The sequence below is a fragment of the Tenrec ecaudatus genome, chromosome 15 (genome assembly GCF_050624435.1).
Source record: "Tenrec ecaudatus isolate mTenEca1 chromosome 15, mTenEca1.hap1, whole genome shotgun sequence".
Taxonomy (NCBI): domain Eukaryota; kingdom Metazoa; phylum Chordata; class Mammalia; order Afrosoricida; family Tenrecidae; genus Tenrec; species Tenrec ecaudatus.
The window spans coordinates 47,400,059-47,419,885 of record NC_134544.1 but is presented as its reverse complement, the minus strand read 5'-3'; the positions used below and the strand labels follow the sequence as shown (position 1 = coordinate 47,419,885).

The 19,827-nt window shown below is 40.7% G+C and overlaps 1 non-coding gene across 1 annotated transcript; it reads left to right on the top strand.

The window, feature by feature from the left end:
• Positions 1-12,671: 12,671 nt before the first annotated feature.
• LOC142428180 (U1 spliceosomal RNA) lies at positions 12,672-12,835 on the top strand. The gene has a single exon (XR_012780152.1). It is a non-coding gene; the product is annotated as a U1 spliceosomal RNA (small nuclear RNA).
• The last annotated feature ends 6,992 nt before the right edge of the window (positions 12,836-19,827 follow it).

Here is a 19,827-nt window from a genome sequence, read left to right as displayed (position 1 = left end):
GTTTGTGTGGCCATGAAAAAACTGCATAAAATACAGTGAAATGTGCCAAAATATCACTTAAGAATCGTGGGATAGGATACAGAAAGCATGTATCCTCTTTTATAAAAAAATAGAATGGGAAAAAATAGAATGGTTTTCCACCATGACACACACCCCCCACACACAAATTACAGTATTATTTGACTATTCAGAAAATAAATACCGTATTTGATGCAAGAAAGTTACATTTGGTTCATTCCAGTTCAATTGTTGAATAATCACTATTTGTAAACATTTCCACCAAAATAAGAAAATAAAAAGGACATGGCTTATGCAACTTGTACCTAATTAGAGGAGCAATGCCTTCAAAAAGTTCATTGAAAATGAATTTATAAGATAATTTTCCCACAATTGTTTTAAAGCCCTTTTATAGATTATTAGGTTGTTAGATTCCACCAAGTCAACTGCAATCCACACTGACTGTGGTAGTTACATAATTTTATGTAAACTTGATAAATACAGTGTAGGGGTGGAGTCCAGCCTGTCAATCATGTCACAAGGTAATGCCCACTAGGAGGATTCTGGGAACTTCCTCCTTTTCTCCTGGGAGCAGGACCACACACTCTCTCTCTCTGCTATACATTCTTGTTGACAAGCCACATGGAGCTATGATGATAAGCCAGACGCCTGGAGCTGGAGTACCCACAGAGAGTCTGATGCCAGTGCTGAGATGCTTCCACCACCACTGGATCCACGAGACTTTCCACCCACTAGCCTGTGATCTTCCTGCATTCGGCATCATTGTATTTTTTGTGTGAGACACATGTGAGTGTCTCTGAATTTGTTTCTCTAGTCAACCTGACCTAGAACATTGACCCTATGAACCATGGACAAAATACTTCTCAGTCCTCAACCATCTTCACAATTGCTTCGATGCTTGGGCCCATTATTGCAGCCACTGTGTCTATCCATCTTATTGTGGGTCTTCTTCATTTTTTCTGCCCTCCACTTTACCGAGCATGATAGGCTTTTCCAGGGACTCTTTCCTAAACACATATCCAAAGTACCCGAGACTAAGTCTTTTCATCTGTGTTAGATCAGGTTGACTATAGAAACAAATCTAGAGACACTCATATATGTATAGGAGAGAGCTTTATTTCTTATATACTAAGAAAATCTCCCAGGCTATTCAGCATCGAGTTCATAAATCTGATATTAGTCCATATGTATGATACTAATCTGTAAATTCCTCTTCAGACTTGATGCCAAATGCAGGAAGATCACAGGCCAGTGGGTGAATACGCTTGTGGATCCAGTGGCAGTGGAAGCATCACAGGACTGACTCTGCAGGTCTCCACTGCATAGCTCACTCATGTCTCAGCATAGCTCCACATGCCTTGTCCACAGGAAGATGAAGGCAGAGAGAGAGTGGGGTCTGCCTCCAGGTAGAGAGAAAGGAAGTTCCCAGAATCCTCATTAGAAGACCATGCCCACAAGAAGGCATCATCAAGCTGTGACCTGTTTGGCAAGCTAACTCTACCCTTCACTTGTAATATTTGCACATTGACACGAGATTCTGTAACTACCACACCGTTGTCCTTGCCTCTAAGAGCACCCGGATCTTACTTCTTCCAAGACAGACTTGCCCATTCTTTTGTTAGTCCATTGTACTTTCAACATTATTTACCAGCATTCATAATTCAAATGTGTGGATTCTTTTTTGATCTTCCTTATTCAATGTCCAACTTTCACATGTATATAAGCCAATTGAAAATATCATGGCTGGGGTGAGGCACACTATAGTCCTCAGGGTGACTTCCCTGCTTTGAAATGTTCCACAGAGGTCATGTGCAGCATATTGAACTTAGCAACACATATTTTCATCTCTTGACTGCTGCTTCCATGACCACTGAATGTGGATCCAAGCCGAACAAAATCCTTGACCAGTTCAATCTTTTCTCCATTTATTATGATGTTGCTTAGTGATCGTGTTGTGAGGATTTTGATCTTTACAATGAGCTGTAATCTATACTGAAGGCTGGAATCCTTTACCTTCCTCAGTAAGTGTTTCAAGTTCGCCTCACTTTCAGCAAGCATGATTGTTTCATCTGCCTATTGCAGATTGCTAATAAGCCTTCCTCCAATCTTCTTCATATAATCCAGCTTCTCTGATGATTTGCTCAGCATACAGATTGAATAAGTGTGGTGAAAGGATACATTCCCGACACACACCTTTCCTGATTTGATACCATGCAGTGTTCACTTGCTTTGTTTTGTTCTCACAACTACCCCTTGATCCACGTACACATTCTACATGAGCACAATGTAGTGTTCTGGAACTCCCGTTCCTCTCAAGGCTACCCATAGTTTGTTATGATCCCCAAAGTCAAATGCTTTTACATAGTCAATAAAAGGAAAGTAAATATTTTTCTGGTATTCTCTGCTTTCACCCAATATCCATCTGACATTGGCAACGATCAAAAACAAAAATTTACTTACATGTGATATTAATGATGTTGTTATATAATTTGAGCATTCTATAAATTGAGCATTTGTATAGATTGATGGAATGCTGAAAGCAACAAGTAGTTTATGAAGTGTGCCTGAACAGTGGACCATGATTAATAGGAGTAAACAAATGCTGTCCTTAAATGATGCCATGTAGATGGGCTTAAATTAAGTAGATATGTATAATCAGTTACGTGAAATGTGGGTTTCTTAGACCTCCGGGCTGCTTATATTTTGGGACAGAGTGGTTTTTGTCATTAGCGGGCTATCCTGTTCATTTTAGGGTATTTGGGATCATCCTTGGATTTTACCAACTTGATGCCAATATACTCCACTCCTACTTTGTTACCATCTGAAATGCATTCAGACGTTGCCATATATGTTTCTTCCCAGGGGCAACACCAACCCTGTTTGAGAAACAGTGATTTTTCTTTCTAGAAACAAATACCATATTTCCTTGAATGCCTTAAAGAGGAGAAAGGGTAACTATGCGAAATAAAAAAGAAATGATTGTTATTATGTATGTGATATGCAAGTAAATAACTTCAATGTAGTATATCATATAAAAAGAGGGAGCAGATAGAGAAAAATTAGACCATAGCCATGTCTTTATTTTGCTTCCATCAATAAAAGAAGTGGTATGATTAATCATCACAATTTTTTCATTGATTTAAAAGAATCACAATACACATTCACAAAATTGTTACAACAAAATTACTCAGGACTAATAATGAGAGCAGTGATACCAGGAGGGTAAGGGAAAGGTGGGAGGAGAAAGGGGGAGCTAATCACAAGTATCTACATATAACTCCCTCTCTGGGGGATGGACAACAGACAAGTGGGTGAAGGAAGATATCGGTTAGTGTAAGACATGAAAAAATAATAATTTATAAATTATCAAGGGTTCGTGAGGGAGGAAGGAGGGAAAAACGAGAAGCTGATATCAAGAGCTCAAGAATGATGATAGCAACAAATGTACAAATGTGTTTGACCCAATGGATGGAAGTATGGACAGTGATAAGGGTTGTATGAGCCCCCCATAAAATGGTTTTAAAAAAGTACTCAACATTGAAGTTTTTGTTTGTATTTTGCACAACAAAAATAAGGACTGGATATAACCTATATTGTTTTCCATAAATAGTTTTATGGGTGTAGAATTCACATGTCATACAATTCCATAGTTCAGCCGGATTGTAAAGAATTATACAATCATCACTATAATCAGTTCTAGAACAGATGCTTCCTCATTGTGCTCATTGTTATTAGTTCTGCCTTCACCCCTAACCTGCCCTGACATGCTGCCAAGAAACCATTAATCTAGCAACTGGATCTATACATTTACCTATCCTAGATTTCATGTAGTGGTAACCCCCCCCCCCACACACACACACAAATCTAAATTTTTTCCTATATGTCTATACTCTCTTTTGTTAAGTATATGAGCAGCTCTTCTGCTCTTGTGTGTAATCATCTCTTCTGCCCTTGAGCCTGTGAGCTGGGAATGAAGTAGTTCACCAGTTAATTCATTACTTGCAGTTATATTTCAGTAATGGACAGAGGAGAGACTGAGAAGGAATCTATAAATATTCATTTTGGGAAAACACAAGAGGTCAATATACTTCATTGAAACTTTCTTTGAGGTCTTCAGCCAGTCTCAATTATTAAAGAAATGCTTTTAGTTTAATCTTTGATCTATAATTCTGAAAACAAAATAGTAACCGCAATAAGGCCTTTGCTGTTGTAAGTAAAATGCTGTTGTCCTTAGGTGCCATTAAGTTTCTTCTTACACATAGCAACCTTATGTGCAACAGAAGTAAATACAGACAAGGTGTGCAGCAGGGTTGCATCCTTTCACCACACTCAATGCACGTGAAATCTGTCTGTGAAGTAAATCACTTTAGGACTTTCTCTATATGAAGAGGAGCTTGGCCATGAGGCTTGGAAGAAGCCTCCTTAACAACCTGTGCTATGCAGATGACACACCGTGCTGAAAGTGAAGAGGATTGAAGATCTTACTGCTGAAATCAAAGGTGATATATTTCATTGAGGATGACATGTCAACATAAAGAAACAAAATCCTTACAACTGCACCAGTGAGCACCTTCCTGATAGATGGATCCATGACTGAAATGATGCAGGATGTCATTTCACTTAGATCCATAATCAACAACCGTGGAAGCAGCTGTCGGAAAATTATAAAAGTAAGAGCAAATTAATATATGGTAATAACATGTCATTTACTCTGTTTCTAAACCAGATGAGAGAGAAAAAAGGCCTATCTCACACAAGGGAGTACTATGAGGAAAGACCATTAATTTTCTTATTTCATGACATTGTATTACAGTGCTACTCATTTCCAATTGTAGAAAAAAATGTAGCTAAGAATTAAAATAGAAGTCAATATCACTAGACAGAAAATCCAACGTTAAACTGCATCCAAAAATAAATTATATACATCAAATAAAGGCACGTGATCGCACAGATACACTTACACACTCAACCCAATTAGACAGCTGAGAGATTGAGAAGATATTCTTTTATTTTTTAATTTTAACAATTTATTAGGGGCTCATACAATTCTTATCACAGTTCATACATATACATACATCAATTGTATAAAGCACATCTGTACAGTCTTTGCCCTAATCATTTTTTTCTCCTCTTTTCTTTTTTTACATTTTATTAGGGACTCATACAACTCTTATCACCATCCATACATATACATACATCAATTGTATAAAGCACATCCATACATTCCCTGCCCCAATCATTCTCAAGGCATTTGCTCTCCACTTAAGCCCCTTGCATCAGGTCCTCTTTTTTTCCCCCCTCCCTCCCCTTTCCCCCCTCCCTCATGTGCCCTTGGTAATTTATACCTCGTTATTTTGTCATATCTTGCCCTACCCGGAGTCTCCCTTCCCCCCCTTCTCTGCTGTCCCTCTCCCAGGGAAGAGGTCACATGTGGATCCTTGTAATCAGTCCCCCCTTTCCAACCCACTCACCCTCCACTCTCCCAGCATCATCCCTCACACCCTTGGTCCTGAAGGTATCATCCACCCTGGATTTCCTGTACCTCCAGCCCTCATATGTACCAGTGTACAGCCTCTGCCCTATCCAGGCCTGCAAGGTAGAATTTGGATCATGGTAGTTGGGGGGAGGAAGCATCCAGGATCTGGGGGAAAGCTGTGTTCTTCATCGGTACTACCTCGCACCCTAATTAACCCATCTCCTCTCCTAAATGCCTCTATGAGGGGATCTCCATTGGCCGACACTTGGGCCTTGGGTCTCCACTCTGCACTTCCCCCTTCATTTAATATGGTATATATATATACATATACATATACACATATATACACATACATACACGCACTTATATCATTGTGTTTTTTTTGCATGATGCCTTATACCTGGTCACTTGGCACCTCGTGATCGCACTGGCTGGTGTGCTTCTTCCATGTGGGCTTTTTTGCTTCTGAGCTTGATGGCCGCTTGTTCACCTTGAAGCCTTTAAGACCCCAGACACTATCTCTTTTGATAGCCGGGCACCATCAGCTTTCTTCACCACATTTGCTTATGCACCCATTTGTCTTCAGGGATCCTATCATGGAGGTGTGCTGTCAATGATATGATTTTTTGTTCTTGGATGCCTGGTAACTGATCCCTTTGGGACCACTCGATCACACAGGCTGGTGTGTTCTTCAATGTGGACTTTGTTGCTTCTGAGCTAGATGGCCGCTTGTTTATCTTCAAGCTTTTAAGACCCCAGTCACTATCTCTTTTGATAGCCGGGCACCATCAGCTTTCTTCACCACATTTACTTGTTCACCCACTTTGGCTCCAGCCGTTGTGACGGGAGAGTGAACATGACAGAGTTCCAATTTAATAAAAGAAGGTATTCATGCATTGAGGGAGTGTTTGAGTAGAGGCCCAAGGTCCTTCCGCCACCTTAATACTTGACCTATAAATATAGACACATAGATCTATTTCCCCATCCTACTATATATATTTGCATGTACATGTCTTTGTCTAGACCTCCATGAATGCCCTTTGACTCCTAGCTCTTTCCTCCATCTCCCTTGACTTTCCTCCTGCCCTACTACCATTCTTCATCGCCACCTGGGCTAGAGTATACCTCTTCTCTAAGCAACCTTACCCTTGATCATTTCCCACCATGCCTGCCACTCCCCCTTCTCTACCATTTGGGGTCCCATGTTTTTCCCTTTTCCCTGGGTTTGTTAACACCACTTTCTTACCCTCCCTACCCCCCCACCCCAAGTCCCCCCGGAACTGTCGGCCCCGTTGTTTTTCCTCCAGATATTTCATCCAGCCTGTCCTAGTCCTTTTCAGACAGACCTGTGGAGTCACTAACATGCACGAAAACAAGACAGAGGAACACAAAGCAACAGTATACAACCAGACAACAAAACAACAAAAACAAACCACTGACAAAGAACAGAACAAAACAGTTCACAAGAGAAAAGCTTGTAGTTAGTTCAGGGATCGTTTGCTGGCCCTTAGGAGCGTTTTCCAGTCCAGTCTGTTGGGGCCCCACGCCCTGGCCCCAAAGTCCACTTTCAGCATTCCCTGGGGACCTTGCCACTCCATTCCCTTGCTGTTCCGCTGCACTCCCCCAGTGATTTGCCTCGGTGTGGTGGGATCAGGTCAGGTGCAATTCCCACACTGTGTCTCCGGTTCTGTCCCCTGTATCGCCCTTAGTCACTGAGGGGCATCATGTCTCATGGTGGGGCCAGCCATGTTGTTCTCTCTGTGGACTGGCTGCTCTACTCAGGAACATCATCATCACGGCCTGGTGGGCCAGGCTGTGCTCCACTCTCTCCTCCTGCCCCTTCGTCTGCTCCCGTGTGCTCTGATCAGATATGTCCATCTCCCGGAGCTGCAGAGTCAATGTCGTCCTTTGGAACAAATTCTTTTCGGGGGAGGGGCAGGAATCCACTTAATTTATGGTGCTGGGGCCAGCCTCCCAGACCTCTCCACTGGTTCCCTCCTCCACGCCGGGATATTGCATTCACACCTTGCGACACTGGGTTGAAGTCTGGTCCCACTTTCCCTGTGGAGATATAAACAATACCCTCCCCTTGGGTGGATTAGTGCCCCATGCCCCCACTCCCCTTTTCTTCCTTATATTCATCCTTTTGTTTTCCTATTTTTGATAGAGACTGACAAAGTGAACAGTTTGGAATCCTGTGCATCTCTCCTAGTCAGGTCCCGAGCTATAATTCAAGCTTATCCAAAGCATCCCATTTAGTGCGTTCTCTATGTGCTATTTTTAGTGATGAAGAGTTGCCATCAGGGAGAAAGAAATGTGGGTTTCCTGCCTCTGTTAAAAGGTGCCTCTTCTGCAGCCTAAATACTTGTTCCCTGGCGGTTACTTAGACTTTGACATGGGATGCTTGAGGCCTTTTTATAGCACAATTTCTATCCTTACTCTTTTTGCTCTTAGTATGACTCAGTGCTTTTGTGTTATCATTATTCTAAATGAAAAGATGTCTTAAAATTCCTAGCTATTTTAGGCAGATCATTCAAATCTTTTGAAAGGCATCAGTATACCATTTCCAGGGAAGCAAAGTGTACTGAATCTTTCAGATACTCTCTGCTTAGCTTGGCTGTCATCACACCATCAGTTTTGAGGTATATAAATAACCTCACGTTAACATGTGAGAAATAATTTTAAAAAGACTCCTTCTGGATGTTAAGATGTGAAATTAAACTCCAGGTGCTTTTGATAGTTATTTGGGACATTTTCAGTTGTCAATATGGAAATCTTGTCATTCAGGGTAGGTATTTGTTGCCATGGGGAAGCAAAAACTGCATCTTTCGACAAGTTGGCAGTTGTTACAGTTGGAAGAAAAAAAAGAAAAACCTCAGAGACAGGTACTGGAAAATGGCTGCTTGCCAGATCATGGTGAAATGGCTTGAAAATAAATGATTACTTTCCTTTCAAAGACAGTTGTTAATGTGTAGATCTTATGGTGTTTTAGATATAACTGGACTGGAATCCAGGGGGTTCAAAGTAAATGCCCTCGGCAGATAGCCCAAATGCTACAGTTTTGCCTATACCCAGAGGTGCCTCCGAAGCAAGGCCTAGCCATCTACCTCCAGCAATCAGCCATGGGAAGGTTCTGGAGCTCAGATCCACTCTGAGGCACACGGGGGGTTGCCATGAATCAGAATCAACTCAATGAAGACTTGTAAGCTTCAACTTGTAACGTAGACATAATCTTGTCTCTTACTCATATGCATAATTAATAGAGATACAGAAAAGCAAGGATTTACTTTGAGCATTAAGGTATGCCTGGCCCAAGCCATGGCAATTTAATTGCTGCAGATGCATAGGAATGTTGCACATTGAATAAAGAAGACCAAAGAAGAATCAATGCACTTGAATTGTGATGCTGGAGAAGAATAAGCGTACCCCATGGAAGAAGTGAAAATAGCAAAAATCTGTTTCAGAAGAAGTATGGCTAGACTGCTTCTTGGAGGCAGGAATGACGAGACTCATTTTGCATAATTTGGACATGTTGTCAGGAGAGAATAATCCCTGGAGAAGGACATCAGGTTTGGCAAAGTGGAGGGGCAGCGAAAGAGAGGAAGGGCCTCAAAGAGATGGGTATACACCCTGGTTACAACAGTTGGCTCAAGGACAGGAATAATTGTGAGGAATTTGCAGTGCTTTGTTTTATTATGCATAAGGTGGTTATGGTTCTCAATAGACTCAAAGGGACTTAACATCAGAAACAAGAGCAATTTAATATTGAGAAAACATCCCAGCCCAGTCCAGATCAAGTCCATAAGTCCTACATTAGCCAGTATATCTAATACCAAGCTGTCAAGTCCTCTTCAGACTCATGAAACACATGTAATGATGCTGAATGCAGGAAGATAACAGGCCAGTGGGTGGGAAGTCTTGTGGATCCAGTCGCATTGTAAGCATCTCAGTGCTGGCATGGGTCTCCATGTGGCTTCTCCAGCTGCAGAGGTTTGACTCTATCAGCTACTCTACATGTGTCTTCTCCACAAGGATATCTCACAGGGAGTGAGCCCAGAGAGAGATGGTCTCCCACCTCCAAGGAAGAATACAAGAAATCCCCCAATCCTCAGAAGGCCATGCCCATACAGAGGCCTCTTTGGCTATGAAATGATTGAAAGAATAGACTCCACCCTTCACTTTTATAATTATGTAACTGCCACATAAATTAAAGATACTGCATCCCATCCCATCCCATCCCATCCCATTCCATTCCATCCCTGCAGTACTATCCAAGAGATTGACAGCTCAGCAATGTTTTCAAGGGAAGAGCAAGTAATGTTAAGACACATTAAGATTTTGGCAAAAGATAAAACAACCCAACTCACATTGAGGCAGAATATATATATTTAAAAATTAACCAATGTAAATTGTTAATTTCTTTTATATTCAGTCAGTTTCTGATTATATGGAGGTCAACAAAATAAAACGTATATTCTATATCTTTATAATGCAAAACACACTACAATCCAGACTTTGGTCTAAATGTAGGATCATCCTGGCCCTGTGGAAGATGTTTATTGTTTTATATTCCTGGAATCCCATAGTCAGATTTCTCCAGTATAGTAATATCTTTTTTCCCAAACCCTTTAGTCACCCCCTTTTCCTCTAGCTAAGATTGTCTTTGATTCTAGATAGCAGGAAGAATATTTTGGCTTTAAAATTATGTTTCCAAAGCAGCCACTGGAATAGAACAAAAGAGCAACAACCCAAAACACAATTACCCAAACATGATTTTACCTGAGTAAAGTTGTGCACTCCATTTAATTTAATAAACATTTGCTGAGCATATATTATATGCAAAACACTGTGCAGATAAAGGTTAAAATATAAGATCTATGCCTCCAGGCTTCACAGTATCGCAAAGTCCTTGTATTGCTTATCTCCATAAGGCTGAAGAAGAGGTCTCACCATTTCTGCCTTCATCAGAGCTTGAAAAAGAACCACACATTCATTAGGTAGAGAGAAAAGTTTCTTATACTTGAGTACAGGCTCCTTTGGATAAAGACTTATTTTTACTTATTTTTGATTTTCAAGGTGTATAAATAATAGGTTTTTTTATTAGTGGATTATTAGTAAATATATGCTGATTGACTAATGTAAATATTTACTGAGAAGAACTGGTTATCTTTGAAAACTTATGGTGGAAAAACATGGAAGCAGAGGTTGTTCTGTACTTATGGATGCAAAAGCATACCTTAGAGAAAAAAAGCACATGATTGTTCAAATAAAGCACAATGATTTGTCCAAAGTGGAATCAATGACTTCAAGCACGTGGAGGTTATAAATGTAAAGACCCTCTTTCGTAAGGCTAGATGCATATAGACTAGATTCAAGGGTTAGACAACGAAAACCAACTTATTGCAATCAAGTTGATTGGGACTCACAGTGACCCCATAGGAGGATGTAGAACTGCCCGTGTGAGTTTCAAACCAGAACTCACTGCCATCAAGTGGATTCCAGCTCTTGGGAGTCTTGGGGAATTTGGAGACTCTAAGTCTTGATGAAAACACAAAGCCTGATTCTTCTCCGTTGGAGGTTTTGAACTGCTGAACCAGTAAAGAACATTGTGATCAGTTGATGTACATTTTTCTGATGGACTATTCCTGGTAAATCATTAGGACATGGCACGCTAGCTCCCTGGAAAAGGAACTTTCTGCATGTTAGCTAAGTTCCTTTTTAACTCACATTCTTCCTGAGCTCAAGCTGACCTCTATTGTATACCCTCCTCTCCTCATTGCTCACCTGCTCAGAAACAGAAGCAGAGCCTAGGTGTTCAAGTCAAGCCTTGTGTAAGTCATTTAAATCACATCAATCATCCTACATTTTGGAGTGCCTGTACACATCCTTGATAGCATCTTATACAATGGACAGTGAGTTGTAGTCACTTAATATGACTCTTCTGGTAATAACGTTTATGTTCTAAATTATAATTCTGGACTCTATGCACCTATGGCTATCCTCCCTCTTGTAGAGGGCTTATACTCGTGGGCACTGTTCTCAACTTTCTCACTGTCATCAAGTCATAGGGACTCATAGCTGACTCATAGGGGCCCTTGATGAATTTCTGAGACTGTAAGTAACTGTTTAAGAGAGTACAAAGCTCAATCTTTCTCCCTTAGAATCACCGGTGGTTTTAAATGGCCAACCATGCAGATCACAGGCAAACTCTCATAACTACTACACCACCTGGGCTCCATAATTGGCAGAATTAGGATGGGGTGAGGATCTGACCCTCGTGGAGTCCAACCTTTCTTTTCTTGGAGGCGTCTTTGAGTATAGCAGAGGGCAAGCCTCAAGGCACCCATATTTGTTGTTTGAGACATCTTCTGGCACCACTGTTCAGCCATACCTCTACTTCCTTGACTGAGCTTTGGTATGCATGCAGGAAAACCTGCTTTGACCTTTGCAGGTGGCTAATCTCTGCCTGAAATTCAGGTATGGGATTGAACAACACTGTGGTAGTTACATTATTTTGTGTCAACTTGATAAGTATAGTGGTGGAGGCTAGCTTGTCAATCAAGTCACAGCCTGATAATGCCTCCTTGTGGGTGTGACATTGTCAGTGGGATTCCAGGGGGAGTTGGGCCACACTCTTTCTCTGCTTCACCTTCCTGTTGAAAAGCCACACTGGAGGGCTGGAGGAGCCACGTGGAGACCCACACCAGCACTGAGATGCTTCCACTGCTAATGCATCCAGAAGACTTTGTGCACGCTTGCCTGTGATATTCCTACATTTTGCATCATTGCATATGGCTGCATGAGTCTGAAGAAGGAGTTATAGACTAGTATTGGACTTATGGGCAAATATTGGACTTATGGACTTGATTTAGACTGGGCTGGGATGTTGTCTTAAAACAGGGAAGAGACTCATGAAAGGAGTGGTGGTCATGGTGGTGCTGTAGTGGGAGGATGGGGTAGAATACCATCTTGAAAGAGGTGGGCATTTGGAACATCTTTCATCTACAAAACCTTGTGACTAGTCTGATATTCTTCTAAAAGAATTCATCATCAAACACAGGGTGGTGCCACCTCTCTTAAACACAGGGACAACATTCTTGTTCTAGCTTTGGATCTGTGTACAGGTTAATAGTTATTCAGGATGAAGAAGTTAAGAAGGGTAAGAAACTGCATGGTAATACATACCTGGCAGGGGAGATACCATGATCACAAAGGTGGTTTTCCCAGGGCAAGGCTTATCCATTGCACTCTGGATGTGCTGACCCCTGAGATTTCCCCAAATGTGGGAAACTGTACTTCATAATTTGTGGTAGTGGAGGACTGTGTTCGTGCTATCATCCCCTGTTCAAAAAAGAAAGAAAAGAAACTGCATGGCAGACCAGTTTTTTTACTTTGACTTAGGTCCCTATGACATGGACTTGTAACTCCAACCCCAAACTGAGCAACTGCCATTAAATTAAGGGATTTAAATGGAAAGGCACTAGGTGCATTTTAAAACTATTTTTTTTCTTACATTAACTCTAGTAAATTTAAAGATATATCAAGTATTCCATATTTTCTGTAAACCTCCAGCCACACCTCAGGAGAAAAACAAGGCTTTATACTCCCATAAAGAGTTGGGGGGTCTCAGAATGCCCCTGGGTCAGGTCATGACTAGTTGGAATCAACTCAATGGCATTCTGAATTTTTGGTTTGATTATGGAATGTATTAATATATAATCTCTCATAAATGTGATATAAAATCTATCTAAAATAAGCAGTGGAAGAAATAAGTATGAAATTGCAAAAGAGAAGTTGAGATGTGGGAAAGGAATCAGACCTGACATTGACTCTAGGGCAGAATGTTTGGCGTTTTCTGGAAAACACAGAATGTTACAGGCACTGTGCCAGCTACGTCATTCCTAGGCGTTTGTTGGTCAGAGAAAACGGAGGTGCCTTGTGTTTATGATCTTCAGGCACAGTAAGTAATGGGCCAATGATTAGAAGACAGCTTTGTTTTAATCTGAAATCTAAATTATATCATATTCTTTAATGCCTGTTTAAAGAATTTACATACTTATCCTTATTTGGTCAGTAATTTTAATCTCATGCTGAATTTAGATTCTACCCTTTATTCATCTCTTAATGCCTGTCTGTACAGACACATGAAATGGCGTTCCCTCTCCTATTTAGTCTGTGCCTTGCCATGTGCTCCGACAGTATGCGTGCACACTGGTGACTTTTCCTACCGACAGCATCATGTTGCCTCGAGGTGCTTGATTCCAACATTCTTCACCTCCCACTACATAAACCGCAACGTTTTCATTTACCTCCATGATCTTACATTTTAAGCTTCATTTCCTTCACTGCAACGACCTGTCTTTTCATTGTTTCCAATTACTAACGTTTATGGAACCAGTTTTTCAGACTCTTTTCCAGATGCCTGAAAACATAAGAATAATGGACAAATGGCATGGAAAGTAATGACAGTTTAAATTACAATAATATTAGAATGATTAGTGGATATAATAATCATCATTATCATGTTATCTGTATAGAGTCTATACTTCAAATATAAATGGAACATTTTGTCAAGACTTTGTTTTTAGCTGTGCTTGAGTTTACTCCTGCACGTGGTTACTTTATAGATAAGAGAACTATGTATTTCCTTGTACTGCATCATCTTCATAATCTCTAGCATATTCAAATTCATCGTTACTGTTGTGATAATCTATTTCACTGAAGATTTTAATGCCTTCAGTATCCCTCTATTTCCTGAAACTTTACATCCTTCTTTAGTGATTAACCTTTCCCAGTGATGTATTCTAAGCAAACTGTTCAGACATTCTGCTGTGAATCATAAGGTTTTCCTTGGTACAGTTTTGGAAGTGGATTATCAGGCCGTTTTTATAGCCTAGAAGTTCCACTGAAACCTGAACCCTATGCGTCTACCTGCCAACATTTGAAATTTTAGTGGTATAACTTCCAGTGTCACAGCGACAAGCAATGCCATCACAGGATGACAAATAGATAGTTATCAGGATTTGATTGGTTAATAGCAGAGGTTTTGTGTCAAATGGACTAGATCAGGCTTCTAAGGGGTTTGCAGGTAAGACCTTGTGAGGGAACCCTGGTGGTATAGCAGATTGGGTGTTTGTCTGCTAACTGCAAGGACAGCCGTTCAAGGGTGCACTTCTACTGTGCATAGCAGTGTCTAAGTGAATGCTGTGTGTAGCTGGCTTGCTTTTTGTTGAGTTTGGATTCTGCATCTGGCTTGTCATGTGCTTTGGACTTGAGCCAGCATCACGCTATATTGCCTGCTGATTGTGGCAGTCAGCAGCCTGTCATCTTCCTGTCAACCTTGGATTTATTTATCTCTGCAGCCAGAAGCCTGCCATATGGTTTTCTGATCTTCAGTTTATCAATCCCTCTAGCTACATGAGTCAAGGGAAGAGATTTGTCCTGCAGATGTGGACCAATCTGCCCCACCTACATCTCTGTTGTTCGGTGCCTTCTCGTGGGTCCCCACTCACAGGGAAGCGCCGTAGAGTAGAACTAAACCCCGCCAGGTCCCGTACAATCTTCACAATCACTCCTATGCGTAGTCCACTGCTGCAGTCATGGTGTCAATCCATCCAGTTAAGCGTCTTCCTCTCTTTCACTACCCTTCTGCTTTACCTAAGATGTCCCTTTCAGGAACGAACTTCTCGTGATAACGTCTGAAGTATGTGAGATGAAGTGTCTCCATCTCTCTTTCTGAGTACCGCTCTCTGGCTGTACTTGTTCCAGACAGATTTGTTTATATATAATCTCTCTGTACACAGACATCACAGACATATACATATACATGTCATGGATTTTACTTCTCTAGGGAACCCAATGTATGATAGAATTATGTCATCAACTAAAAATTACATATTTAATCACATCTTACTTCTTTATGTGTATAGAGCCATATGATGAGTGGCATTGTGTTCAACCAGAAGTAGAATGAATAACGTTGACACTGCTTTAACAGGGCCCCTTGATTCAAAATATTTTCTCCTATCTGATAATGCCTTAATAAAAATGGAGGGTGTCTTTGAAAAATTATTAATTTTAATATTTTAATGGACATATAATTCACATTCCATACAATTCATAGCTAAATTGTATTAAAAAGAATTGTGAAGTCATCACTTTGATCTATTTCAAGAATATTTCATTCATTCTGATATTTATTAAAATTAACACCACATCTCTTGCCTATCTCTCTCGCTGTACATTAAGATACTATTAATTGGGTTACTGTCTTTGTAGATTTACCTATTGTGGATTTCATAAAAAATTAAAAATAACAACAACAATAACAAAATAAATTAAAGAAAACCTCAATCCAAAAGAAATCAGAAAATAATAAACTAAAAAATAATAAACTAAATAAAAATAATAACCTGGAAATTTTTTTAAATACATCAAAAGGGAGAACAAATGGTCAGGCATTAATGTTCACTGAACGGCATCTTCATTAACCAGCTGTCCAGCCCACTCTGTCAGATGGCGAGGTGGCCCAGCTCTCTGCTCAAAGCCAGAAGGAATTCATTGAAGACTCCATCAAAGGGGTGAGGATTTTCCAAATGTGGGACTTTCACTATCATTCATAGTGCTCAGAATTTAAGTGCCAATTTATGTTTCTTTCTGTGGCCTTGAATTATATTTTCTACAACCTTGGATGTTTTGTGAAATACTCTCTAATTTGGATGTAATATTTCACTTTGGTAATTATATTTATTCTAAAATAGGGATTATTTATTTTACTCCTACTTTGTTGGATGTATGTCTTCAAGTATGGGGTTAAAAATGTATAGGTACTGACATAAAGCAGGGAAATGAAAAAGAGACCTGAAGGGCCAGCCCCATTACTAACTAAGTGGACAGCACCCTCTCCCCCCAGCTGAAGAATTTACTTCAAAGGACAGCACTGAAGCTACAGCTCAAGAAAAGGGATTGTCTGATCAGAGCACACAGGAGCAAATGAGGGGGAAAAGAAAAAAATCAAAAAAGAGTGAAGCACATCCTGGCTCACCAAGCCCTGGGGACAAAGTTCTTGCTCAGAACAGAAATGCACATCGATGACCACAGGGCCAGCCTCACCACAGAACACAGCATTCCTCATTGACCATTGAGGATAACACTAGAGACACATGGTGGGAATTGGTGGGAATTGTGCCCCCCCCTGAGCTCACTATGCTGAAGCCAGCCTCTGGAGGCATGCAGCAGAGCAGCGGGGAGTGCAGAGCAATGAATCCCCAGGGATAGATGTGGTGCTAGGGCATGGCACCCCATCAGATTTGACTGGAAAGCGCTCGTGAAAGACAACAAATAGACCCTGAACAATTTATATTAGTTTTTATGTGTGTTGTTGTGGCTATTGTTTTACTTTCTATTGTTGCTTCATTGTATTCAGTTTTGTGATTGTACATAGCATGTCTACCTGGAAGGGATAGGTGGGATAAACAAGCCAGAAGAGAGAACAATGGGATGACAGTTCCAGGGGGATATGGGAGAAAGGAAGTGGGTGTTAACAAACCCAGGGATAAGGGAACAGCAAGTGATCCAAAATCATTGGCAAGAAGGGTGTAAGAGGTCTGGCAAGGCTGGATCAAGGGCAATGTTACCGAGAGGAATTCCTAAAACCCAAATGAAGGCTGAACATGATAATGGAACAAGAGGGAAGTACAAAGAAATAGAGGAAAGATCTAGGAGGCAAAGGGTAGTCATAGAGATTTAAATACAGGCATATGCAGAAGTAAATATATTTATATACGATGAGGGGGAAATAGATCTATGTACATATATTTATAGAGTTAGTATTAAGAAAACAGATGGACAGTGGGCCCCTGCTCAAGTACTCCCTCAACACAAGAACACTTTGTTCTAACAATTTGGCAGTCTGAGATGCTCAACTTCTTGGCATGATCGATGAAGATAAAGTAGGTGAATAAGCAAATGTGGTGAAGATAACTGATGGTGCCCAGCTACCAAAAGATATAGCATCTGAAGTCTTAAAGGCCTGAAGATAAACAAGCAGCCATCTATTTTAGAAACAACAAAAACCCACATGGAAGAAGCACCACCAGTCTCTCTTGACTTGATCCCTAAGGACAAAGTGGGTACAAAAACAAAAGTGTTGAAGAAAGCTGATGGTGGCCAGCTATCAAAAAATAGCATATGGCATCTTAAAGGCTTAAAGATAAACAGGTGGCCATCTAACTAAGAAACAACAAAGCCCACATGGAAGAAGCACACCAGCCTGTGAGATCACAAGGTGTCGATGGGAGCAGGTATCAGGCATCAAAGACCCCCCCCCAAAAAAAAAATCATAGCATTGTGAATGAGGCGGTGTACGGAGTGGGGACCCAGGGCCTATCTGTAGGACATTGGACATCCCCTTGCAGAAAGGCTGTGGGGAGGAGATGAGCCAGTCAGGGTGAAGCGTAGCAATGATGAAATATACAATTTTCATATAGTTCTTGAATGCTTCCTCACCCCACTATCATGATCTCAATTATACCTTACCAATCCGGCTGGACTGAAGGATGTACACTGGCACAGATAGGAATGGGAAATTCAGGGAATCCAGGACAGATGAAGCCCTCATGACCAGTGGTGAGAGTGGCAATACCGGGAGGGTGGAGTGAAGGTGAGGGAGAAAGGGGGGACAGATTATAAGGATCTACGTATAGCCTCCTCTCTGGGGGATAGACAGTAGAGAAGTGGGTGAAGGAAGATGTCAGATTGTGTAAGATATGACAAAATAATAATAATTTATAAATTATCAAGGGTTCATGGGGGAGGGTGGAATGAGGAGGAGGGGGAAAAATGAGGAGCTGATACCAAGAGCTCAAGTAGAAAGCAAATGTTTTGAGAATGATGATGATGACATATGTACAAATGTGCTTGACACAATGGATGGATGTATGGATTATGATAAGAGTTGTAAGAGTCCCCAATAAAATGATTTTTAAAAATGCGTAGGTACATGGCACTACAATAGATTTTTGTGTCCCCCTCCCCCCATTATATTCCTTATTTTCAAACAGATGTGTTTCAGAACTTGAATCAGAATGGTGATAATTTGCTGCTCATGTGCTCAGGTCTAACTCATAGCACCATGGAGGGCTCCTTATTGTCCTTACAAGACAGAGTAAAACTGCTCTGTGGGGATTTAAAGGGTTGGAATATTTAGAGAAGCAGACTATGTAATCTTTCTTCTGCAAAGCAACCCATAAAATTGAACCACCAAACAGCTAGTGAGCAGCCCAATGCTTAATCCACTGCAACATTAGCATGCATCCTAGGGATTCAGCAGGAAGTGCTTTTTAACTGAAAGCTATTATTCATGTTATATAAATCTTTCTTTAGTGAGTACGTGGTATCAGATTCTTCAATTCATCAGAACACAATTATTTTAGGTTTTATGCTTATGCTGAATTTTTTAGAATGGAATTTTCTACAGAATGCCATTGTGTGGTTTTCTTCTTTGTAAACAGAACCCTGTCTTTGTTGAAAAGAAAGAGAGGGGCAGAATTGGAGGGAGGCAGGAGGGAAAGGGCCATGCAGGGAGGAGAGTTTAGAGAACTGAGATAAACTAACATCATATTTTCTGTAATTAGTGAAAAGAACAAGACAAAAACCAGATAAACTATATCAAAACAAACAAACAAACAGCCCAGAACCCCAAAATATGGCATGATAGTCTGTTTAATAATGACAGTGCAGTGCAAATGCTGTTTTTGGAGCAAAAGTGTAACTCTCAACTGTGACTATCAGCCACGTTGAATTAAAATACTTTCTAAGTAAACACTATGTCAAACCAACTTGGCCATCAGACATGCCTTTGGCATCTCTCATCTAAAGAGCTGACCAGTGCTGGACCTGCCACAGCCTCTGCATCTGTCCACCACTGCTTACCTGCATCTGTCCACCACTGCTTACCTGCATCTGTCCACCACTGCTTACCTGCATTCGTTATTTGGTGCTTTCCTCATCATTGCCTACCAGGAAGCGTTGCTGTCTTGCATTGTTAGAATATTTGGTTTTACCTGACACGTCTCTACATTTACCTAAGGAAAAAATATACACCTTATGAAAATGCCCCAGGCCTTGTTTTTTTAATGTGATTTGAACTTCAGTGTATTTACCGGAGACTCTCTGGAGCATCTTCTTTAGTTATATTGTTTTCATTGCTGCTATTTATATTCCATTCATTCTCCTGACTTCATTATATTTTAAGTCATGTAGTACTTCTTCTAGTTACATGATCTGGGTAACTGAAACCTTCAGTAATTTTTAAAACATTTAATTGGTCCCCA